The sequence below is a fragment of the Panthera pardus genome, unplaced genomic scaffold (assembly GCF_024362965.1).
Source record: "Panthera pardus isolate Hobbes unplaced genomic scaffold, ASM2436296v1 HiC_scaffold_6, whole genome shotgun sequence".
Lineage (NCBI taxonomy): Eukaryota > Metazoa > Chordata > Mammalia > Carnivora > Felidae > Panthera > Panthera pardus.
Genome location: NW_026526991.1, coordinates 85,852,360 through 85,862,659, shown reverse-complemented (window position 1 = coordinate 85,862,659; position 10,300 = coordinate 85,852,360).

The window sequence follows — 10,300 nt, the reverse complement described above, 5'->3', positions numbered from 1 at the left end:
AAGAGCTCCAAGTTCTCACTCTATTAGTTGTCAGGGTCAAGCTTGAAGTCTGTGATCCTACTATCTAAATCAGGCCCAGATATCAGTGGAGCTCCTTGGGACCTATGCCTCTGCTGAAGCTCCTTGAGAACAGCTTCTAGACTACAATTTTCCCAATCTATAGACTTGTGAGTTAAAGTGACAAGTTACCTTCTCATACACACCCAACAAACAATAGTAAGACAGAAACAAGGGTACAAGACATTTTCATTTAAAAAGGCAACAGACAGGAAGAACATGTCTGTCAGAGAACAATAGAAATTTTATTGAGTCTACACCTCTTATCTACAAGTGGCTTATCTCTATGGCTCTAGTCTCTGTGATCTAGGCTCTTGGTTCTGCACTCTGAGCCATCTTTCCTCTCCTTTCAGAAATAATGCTTCAGGAGCAAATTGATTTCTAAGACTGAGTCATGGTTGTAGAAGGTTGACTCATGGCCTTATAGCTTTTTTCCTGTTGATCTGCCTCTTTCCTTTGAAGTCCAAGCACATGGGTGTATTTGTTTACTTGTTGCTCTGCTTGTTTAAAAAACAGTATTAGGTTTTCTGTGATTATGAATGGTGCTCCCTCTATGACATAAAGGCCACACCCATAAATATCTCTAGAATAGGCTGCCTTCTCCTTTGGGATGGGCATCAAGGTGGTTGGAGATGATGCCTCTAAGGTTCTTGGAAACCTTTTTTCTAGCAGATAAAGTTTGAGACTGGTACCCTTAAGATTTCTTTGTCCCTTAAGATCTTAAAAGCCTATTGCTACGGATCCTCAGTGGCTCAGTCAGTTAAGCATATGACTCTTGATTTTGGCTCAGGTCCGTCTGTGTCTCACAGTTGTCAGATCATGCCCCACGTCAGGCTCCCCAGTGATGGTGTGGAACCTGCTTGAGATTCTCTCTCTCTCTCTCTCTCTCTCTCTCTTTTTCTCTGCCCCTCCCCTGGATGTGCTCTCTTTCTCTCTCTCAAATAAATGAAGACATTTTTGGAGAAAAAACAAAACCTGTTGCCTACCTATGAGGTATTTGAGGCACACACAAGTTTGGTTTGACAGGCTGTTGCTTTCAAATGATAGTAAGTACTGGATTTTTCTGAAGACTTGACTGGGCCTGACATGGGAGAGAGCTTTATCACATAGTTGGCAGTTGATTCCGGCTATTTACTATGAGGTCAGATGGGGCTCTCTCTCAGAGTGCTTATACACATGGCCTTTCCATGTGTACACATGGCTTGATCTTTTGACAGTATGGAAGCTGACTATTGAAAGTAGAATTACAAAAGTGAAGGTTCCAAGACACCAAAGCAGAAACTGTTTGTGTCCTATAACCTGGTGTTGGAGGTCATATGACATCAGAGAAATTCTATATATCTAGTTATACTGGTCAGCCCACACTCAGGGTGCAGAGGACTACACAGGGCATGAATCCTGGGAAGTGCAGTTGACTAGAAGCCAAGTTTGAAACTCGTTCTTATAACTTTTCTGATTTCCAGTGTTGCATTTCTCTCCTAGAAACAAAATTCTCTTACAACCTTCACAAGACCTCCAAAGTCTGACTCTCTTAGTGTCTAGGTCAAGCTTGTAGTCTGTGATCTCAATATCTAATTCAGTCTCAGATATCACTGGAGCTCCTTGGGGCCCATCCTTAGCTGAAGCTCCTTGAGCACAACTTCTAGAGTATGATTGTCCCAGTCTTTAGACTTGTGAGTTAAAGGGCAAGTTTTCTTCTCATAGACAACCAACATACAGTGGTAAGACAGGAACAAGGTATAAGACATTTTCATTTAAAAAGGCAAAGGACAGGAAGCACATGGCTGTCAGGGGACAATAGTAAGTTTATTGATTCTACTCCTCCTCCCTACAAGTGATTCTCTATGGCTCTGGTCTCTATGATTTAGGATCTTGGTTCTGACGATGAGCCATCTTTCCTGTCCATTCATAAATTAAGCTTCAGGAGCTAAATATATTTCTAAGACTGAGTCATGGCTGTAAACGGTTGACTCATGGAGTTATAGTTTTTTTCCTGTTGATCTGCCTCTCGAAGTCCAAGCACGTGGGTGTATTTGTTTATTTGTTCTGCTTGCTTAAAAAACAGTGTATAGGTTTTTTGTGATTATGACTGGTGCTCCCTCTATGACATAAAGGCCACACCCATAAATGTCTATGATAGGGTACCTTCTCCTTTGGGATCAGCATCATGGTGCTCAGAGATTAATGCCTCTAAGTTTCTTGGAAACCTTTTTTCTAGAAGATAAGGTTTGAGACGTGCCCTTAAGATTTCTTTGTCCTTTTAGATTCTTAAAGGCCTGTTGCTGGGAATCCTCAGTGGCTCAGTCAGTTAAGCTTCCATGTCTTGATTTCAGCTCAGGTCACAGTCTTAGGGTCATCAGATCATGCATTGTGTCAGGCTCCCCACTGATGGTGTGTAACCTGTTTGGGTTTCTTCTCTCTCTCTGCCCCTTCCCTGAAGGCACTCTACCTCTTTCTGTCTCTCAAAATAAATGAATAAACATTAAAAAAAATATTCTTTTGCCTACATATGAACTCTGTGAGGCACACACAAGTTTGCTTTGACAGGCAGTTGTTGTTCAATGGTAGTAAGCAATGGATTTTTCTGAAGACTTGACTGGGCCTGACATGGAAGAGAGCTTGACCACATGGCTGGCAGTTGATTCCGGCTGTTTACTGTGAGCTTCGATGTTTACATGTGAGCTCACATGTGTGTAAGCACTCAATGAGGGCCATTGTTCAGAATGCTTATACACGTGGCCTTTCCATGTGGCTTAATCTTTTTGCAGTATGGCAGTTGACTATTGAAAGAGAGCATTACAAGTGTGAGTGTTCCAAAAGACCAAAGCAGAAACTGTTTGTTTCTTATGCACCTAGTGTTGGTTGTCATGTGACATCAGTAACATTCTATATACCCAAGTTATACAGGGTCAGCCCATACTCAGTGTGAGATAGGACTACACAGGGCATGAATACTGGGAAGTGTAGTTGACTGGAGGCCATTGTTTGAAACTAGCTCTTATAGTCTTTTTTGGCTTCCAATGTTTCATTTCGCTCCTAGCTCCAAATTGCTCTTGCAAACTTCTCAAGACCTCCAGATCTCACTCTACTAGTTTTCAGGGTCAAGTTTGAAGTCTGTGATCTCCCTTTCTAAATCAGGTCCAGATATCAGTGGAGCTGCTTGGGTCCTGAACCTCTGCTGAAGCTCCTTTACCACAGCTTCTAGATTACCATTCTCCCAACCTAAAGACTTGCTAGTTAAAGTGACAAGTTTCCTTCTCATACACACCCAAAAACAATGGTAAGACAGGACTAAGGGTACACGACATTTTCATTTAAAAAGGGAAAGTACAGGAAGCAGAAGAGTGTTGGGGACAATATTAACTTATTGAGTCTACACCTTCTCCCTACAGGTGATTCTCTGGCTCTAGGCTCTGTGATCTAGGCACTTGATTCTGCATGATGAGCCATCTTTTGTCTCCATTCAGAAATAACGCTTTAGCACTGATCTGATTCCTGAGACTGACTCATGGCTGTAGAAGGTTGACTCATCGCCTTATAGTTTTTGTCCTGTTGATGTGCCTCTCCCTTGAAGAGCAAGCATGTGGGTGTGTTTGTTTATTTCTTGTTCTGCTTGCTTAAAAAATAGTATATAGGTTTTCTGTGATTATAACTGGTGCTCCCTCTATGACATAAAGGCCATACTCATAAATATCTCTAGGAATGGCTACCTTTTCCTTTGGGATGGGCATTAAGTTGCTTGGAGATAATGCTGCTAAGGTTCTTGGAGACCTTTTTTCTAGAAGATAAGGTTTGAGACATGTGTCCTTAAGATTTCTTTGTCCCTTAAGATTCTGAAAAGCCTATTCCTGCAGAGTCTCAGTGGCTCAGTCAGTTCAGCATCTGAGTCTTGATTTCAGCTCAGGTCACAGTCTCAGGGTCATCAGATCGTGCCCTGCGTCAGGCTTCCCACTGATGGTGTGGAGCCTGCTTGTGATTCTCTCTGTCTCTTTGTCCCTTACCTGCATGTGTTCTCTCTTTCTCTCTTTCAAAATAAATGAATAAAAATTAAAAAAAAGAAAGCCTGTTGTCTACATTTGATGTGTGTGAGGCACACAAAAGTTTGATTTGACAGGCAGTTGCTGTCAAATGGTAGTAAGTGTTGGATTTTTCTGAAGACTTGACTGGGTCTTCCATGAAAGAGAGCTTGATCATAAGGCTGGAAGTTGATTCCGGCTGTTTACTATGAACTTAGATTGGGCTATCTATCAGAGTGCTTACACATGTGGCCTTTCCATGTGGTTTGATCTTTTTACAGTACGGCAGCTATTTGAAGGGAGCATTCCAAGAGTGAGGATTCCAGGAGACCAAAGCAGAAATTATTTCTTATGACCTAGTGTTGGTAGTCATGTGACATCAGTGATATTCTACATACCCGAGTTATACAGGGTCAGCCCAGACTCAGTGTGGGAGAGGACCACACAAAGCACGAATCCTGGGAAGTGTAGTTGACTGAGGGCCATTGTTCAAAACTAGCTCTTATAGTCTTTTCTGACTTCCCATGTTTCATTTCCCTCCTTGCAGTAAAATGCTCTTGTGACCTTCACAAGACCTCCAAGGTGTCACTCTATCAATTGTCAGGGTCAAGCTTGAAGTCTTTGTTCTCACTATCTAAATCAGGTCCAGATATCCTGGAGGTCCTTGGGGCCTGTCCCTCTGCTGAAACTCCTTGAGAACAGCTTCCAGGCTATGATTCTCCCAATCTATATACATGTGAGTTAAAGCGACAAGTTTCCTTCTCAAACACATCCAACATACAATGCTAAGACCAAAACAAGGTAACAGACATTTTCACTTAAAAAGGCAAAGGATAGGAAGCACATAGCTGTCAGGGGACAATAGAAATTTTATTGAGTCTACACCTCTTGTCTACAAGTGATTCTCTATGTCTCTAAGCTCTGTGATCTAGGCTCTTGGTTCTGCACTCTGGGCCATCTTTCCTCTCCATTCAGAAATAACACTTTATGAGCTGAGCTGATTTCTAAGACTAACTCATGGCCATAGAAGGTTAACTCATGGCCTCATTGCTCTTTTCCTGTTAAATTGCCTCTTTCCCTTGAAGTCCTAGCACATGGGTGTATTTATTTGTTGGTCTGCTTGTTTAAAAAACAGTATATAGGTTTTCTGTGATTATGACTGGTGCTTCGACTATGACATAAAGGCCACACCCATAAATATCTCTAAGATAGGCTACTTTTTCCTTTGCGATGGTCATCAGAGTGCTTGGAGATGATGCCTCTAAGTTTCTTGGAAACCATTTTTCTAGCAAATAAGGTTTGAGACATGTGCCCTTAAGATTTCTTTGTCCCTTAATTTTCTGAAAAACCTATTGCTGTGGAACTTCAATGTCTCAGTCAATGAAACATCTGACTCTTGATTGCGGCTCAGGTCACAGTCTCACAGTCTTGGGATAGAGCCCCACATCAAGCTCCCCGCTGATGGTGTGGAGCCAGTTTGGGATTCTCTCTCTCTCTCTTTCTCTCTCTCTCTCTCTGTCTCTCTGTCTGTCTCTGTCTCTCTCTTTGCCCTTTCCTTCCATGTGTTCTCTCTGTTTCTGTCTCTGAAAATAAATGAATAAACATTTAAAAAACCTTTTGCCTACCTTGGAAATCCATGAGGCATAAATAAGTTTTAATCTTTCTGAGGTACCTAAGAAGGATTTTATGGCCACATCCTTGACTTCATTTTACCGTGAGACCATGTTTTGCTGGTCTTCTCATGGGTATGGTCTTTGTTCTGGGGTCATCTCTTACTTTGAGACAATTTTGCTAGCTGGAAACCATCATGCATTCTATTTTCACTAGATTCCAATTAAAAACTGGAATTTTTTGTTTGTTTGTTTGTTTGTTTGCTTGTTTGTTTCAACTCTCTCTTTCTATTTTTATTTTAGGCAGTAAAAGATGGCAGTTATCACTTTGAACATTCTTCCTGGAAATCTCCTTAGCAAAGTAACTTGTTTCTTAAGGACTCTTTCTATTCTCAACACATACTCTGGGGATAGTATTGCTAATGATTCTTCCATATATGACTGACATTCTTCTCATCGAGCCTCCAATAATCACTTCCTCATTGTCCTTCAAGAATTTGGAAACGGTTTCCTGACGGCTTGTCAAGCTTCTCCTCATTGTCTAATCCCAAAGTCAATGTTACATGTGTAGGCCTTTGTTACAAAAACACCTCACATAAAGGACAAATTTATATTTTATTCACTATAAAATAAAATGGTGGCTCAGTCAGTTAAGTGTCTGACTCTTGATATCAGCTCATGTCATGATCTTGCACTCTTGAGATCAAGCCCTGTGTTGAGCTCTGCACTGAACATGGAGCCTGCTTGGGATTCTGTCTCACCCTCTCTGTCTCTCTCTCTCTCCCTCTCAAAATAAATAAATAAACATTTTAAAAAAGAAAATAAATAATAACATTTAAAGAGATTCTATTAACATTTAAGAATATCTATTAAAACCTTTTAAAAAACCTTTTAAAACAAAAGATTTAGAATTACAAAATTCAGAGAGTGAATCAAAGGAGAGTTTGGTGATGGAATACACAATAGGTAGCCTATAAGAACTACTGAAAGAAAAATCACAAAACACAGAGCAAAAATTAAAGAAATAAGGTAAAAATAATATAAATGGAAGACAGATTGAGGAGGTTTAACGTTTGAATATAAGACATAGAAAAAGACATATTTAACTGGATAGAAAATAAGTGTTTAATGGGAATAGATATCACAAATCAAAAGGTAAATGAAAATTGTGAAAAATATTTGCAGACACTACGACAGGTAGTGTTATTATTTATAATAAAAAGATTTAAAAACTGATTTTAAAAATAAAAAATGATAAAAGGTTTTGAGACCAACTACATGTCCAAATGGAAAATAAATATACAATAACACCTTGGATTGTGAGTAACTTGTTCTGCGAGTGTTCCATAAGACATGCAAACATTTCTAATAAGTTTTAATTTGATAAAGGAGCGATGCCTTGTAACACGAGTAGTACGTGGTGCCAAATGTCACATGATCACAACTGAGACAATGGTTCTTGAAACTCACTTTGATATACAATTGCTTTGGATTACAAGCATGTTTCCAGACTGACTTATGCTCAAATACCAAGGTTTAAATATATACGATTTTCCTCATTTTACAATGATTATGTCCCAATTAACTCACCATAAGTTGAAAATATTGTAAGCTGAAAATGCACTTAATATGTGTAACCTACCAAGCATCACAGCTTAGCCTAGCCTCTCTTAAACACGTTCAGAACCTTTAGCCTATACTTGGGCAAAATCATATAACACAAAACCTAATTTATAATAAAGTGTTGAATATGCCATGTAACTTGTCAAATACTATACTGAACAGGAAAACAGAATGGTTGATAACAGAATGGTTATCAGTACTGGTTGTTTACCCTTGTGATGGCGTGGCTGACCAGGAGCTGCCTCTCACTGCCACTGCCCACATCATGAGAGAGAAATGTACTACATGTTGCTAGCCAGGGAAAAGACCAAATTTTTGAATTTGAAGTATGGTTTCTATTAAATGCATATTGCTTTCATACCATCATAAAGTCGAAAAATCATAAGTTGAACCATCATAAATAAATTGGAGATCATCTTTAAAAGATGTCTTACTTCTATCAATAAAGAAATGGTTGTATAAATTTGGATGCAGGCATACGGTGAAGTATTATATTACCATTAAAAAGATGCATTGAAGGTATAAGCAGCATACAAAGAAAGTGTACATGATATGATCCTGTTTTTATAATTTTTTTAACATTTATTTATTATTGAGAGACAGAGACAGAGCGTGAGCAGGGGAGGGTCAGAGAGAGAGGGAGACACAGAATCCGAAGCAGGATCCAGGCTCCGAGCTGTCAGCACAGAGCCTGACGTGGGGCTCGAACTCATGAACTGCGAGATCATGACCTGAGCCGAGGTTGGACGCTTAACCAACTGAGCCACCCAGGCACCCCATGATCCTGTTTTTATAAAGCAAACAGTACCCCCAAAGTCTTAATTTATATATGTGTGTGTATGGCACACTATGTGCACATGTGCAAATGATAATAGAGCAAGAAAAAGATATGAATATTTGTGACACATGAATGTTATAGATGTGTGCAAACAAAGAAAGGAAGAAAAAGGCAATAAAAACAGAGAACAAGATGATTATTCCTGACAAAATAGCAAGCATGATATGATATAAACTAGGCAAAATTATATATACGAATAATATATGCATATGCATGTCTATATGCATAAAGAGTCACAAGAGAGAAGAAGCATTATATTTTAATGGTGGTTGTCTCAGGATGGTGGGATTTCAAGTGTCTGTTTCTTGCTTGTACACATGTTAATGATTACTTGAATTTTTTTTACTGGGAGCATATGTTTTTCCTCAATTATGAAATTAGTTTCATTGTAAAAAATGGAGACGGGAGATGAGGGCTAGATAAACTTTGAGTGAACACCTCTTGAGATGGAAGAGGGCTGAAGTGATGCCTGGTTGACCATCGAGAAAGAATCGTAGAAGCAACACTGGATGGCCCTGTGAGAGAGACTTGGTAGCTCAAGAATCCAAAAGGTTGCCAAACTAGCTCTAATGGTATGGAAAGGAAACCCCTTCCAGCACCCCTTCCTAGGAGTGCTTTTCTCCTCTCTGAAAGAGATGTGGGGACCCCCATGGGTGTGGCAACTGAGCCAATCGAAGTACCAGCATGTGTGGAGGGTTTCAGCATGTGTGACAGTGGTGACTGAGAAATGACAACTGCCATCAGCAAGTAATGCAAATGCAGAACTCCTCCCTCTCTTTTTCACTTTCTTCCCACAATCCTCTGGGGCCAGAAGGGGCAGACTCATCACCTTGATCTTACTGTCTGGACCCCCATAAAAATAACTAACATTGAAGGCCTGGTTAGGAGGTTTAAATGCTAACCTTGATGTGCTAAAAAAAAAAAAAATTAAAAAGGTAGGGGAGTGAATATTAAGGAAGTATTTATTTTCAATTTTTATTTATTCATTTTTGAGAGAGAGAACAGGGGAGGGGCAGAGAGAGAGGGAAAGAAACAGAATCCCACACAGGCTCCACGCTGTCAGCACAGAGCACAATGCAGGCCTCGAACTCACAAACTCGGAGATCATGACCTGAGCCGGAATCAAGAGTTGGAGGCTAAGGGCTTGAGCCACCCGGTACCCCAAAGAAGTATTTAAATCCTCTCTCAAAATGATAATCTGGTACTAGGATATGTCTTGATGCATAATTCTACTTTCAATATAGAAAATGATCTTTTATTCCTTTTCTGTTGTATAATTGCTAATTCCCTTTCTCCACCTCTAGCAGTTTTGAGGTAAAGTTCCTGTGCTTGGAAAGTCAAAAGAGGACAGTATATTATGTTAAAAATATTACCCCTCTCACAACAGGTACTAATTGTAGTGAACTTATTACAAGCCAGGCATTGTAGTGTTCTATGTGCCCATCTTTATTTAATACTCTCAACAACACTATATAAGAAATACTATTAAGCTCATATTTTTTTAGTGATAGACACAGACTCAGTAGGATTAAGTAATCTACTTAAGAATACAATTAGCTAGACCACCATAATCAGTGGCAAATATTAACTTGAAAGGCTACGTTCGTGGTCACTATGTGCCATCCTCCTGGCTGTCTCTGTACAAGGCCGTGTATGTTTGCGTGTGTATGTGTGTGCGCACATGTATGAGTAAAATGTCCTGAGTAATAAATCTTTAAGTATCAGAATTTTATATCTGCTATCTAGTCCTAATAAAGAAATCTTCACTCGCCTCCTTTTCTAAACATGTTATTTGCACCTTTGAGGCCTTCCAGAAACCTAGGCAGAATCCCCAGTGGGAAACAACAAAAGCCGAGTGAGGTGGAAACACGGTGCTGTGGGAGTTGAGGAGAGAAAGAGCACATCTGATGAACAGATTAGTAATGGCTCTGAGGAAAGGTGGCCTTTGACAAAGGATTTGAAGATAGGAAGATTTTCACAGACGAAGCGTAGGTGGGCCATGATTTCTGAAAATTGTGTGGGGGTGCTGTAGGAGAGAGATTTTAGGCCTCATGGACAGTGCTTGAAAGTTTAGCTGCAACTTTGGTTGAAGATAGAATACAAGAAGCAGAAGGTAAGGCTAAAAGATCAGACTGGGTCTCTGCTGTGGAGTGTTC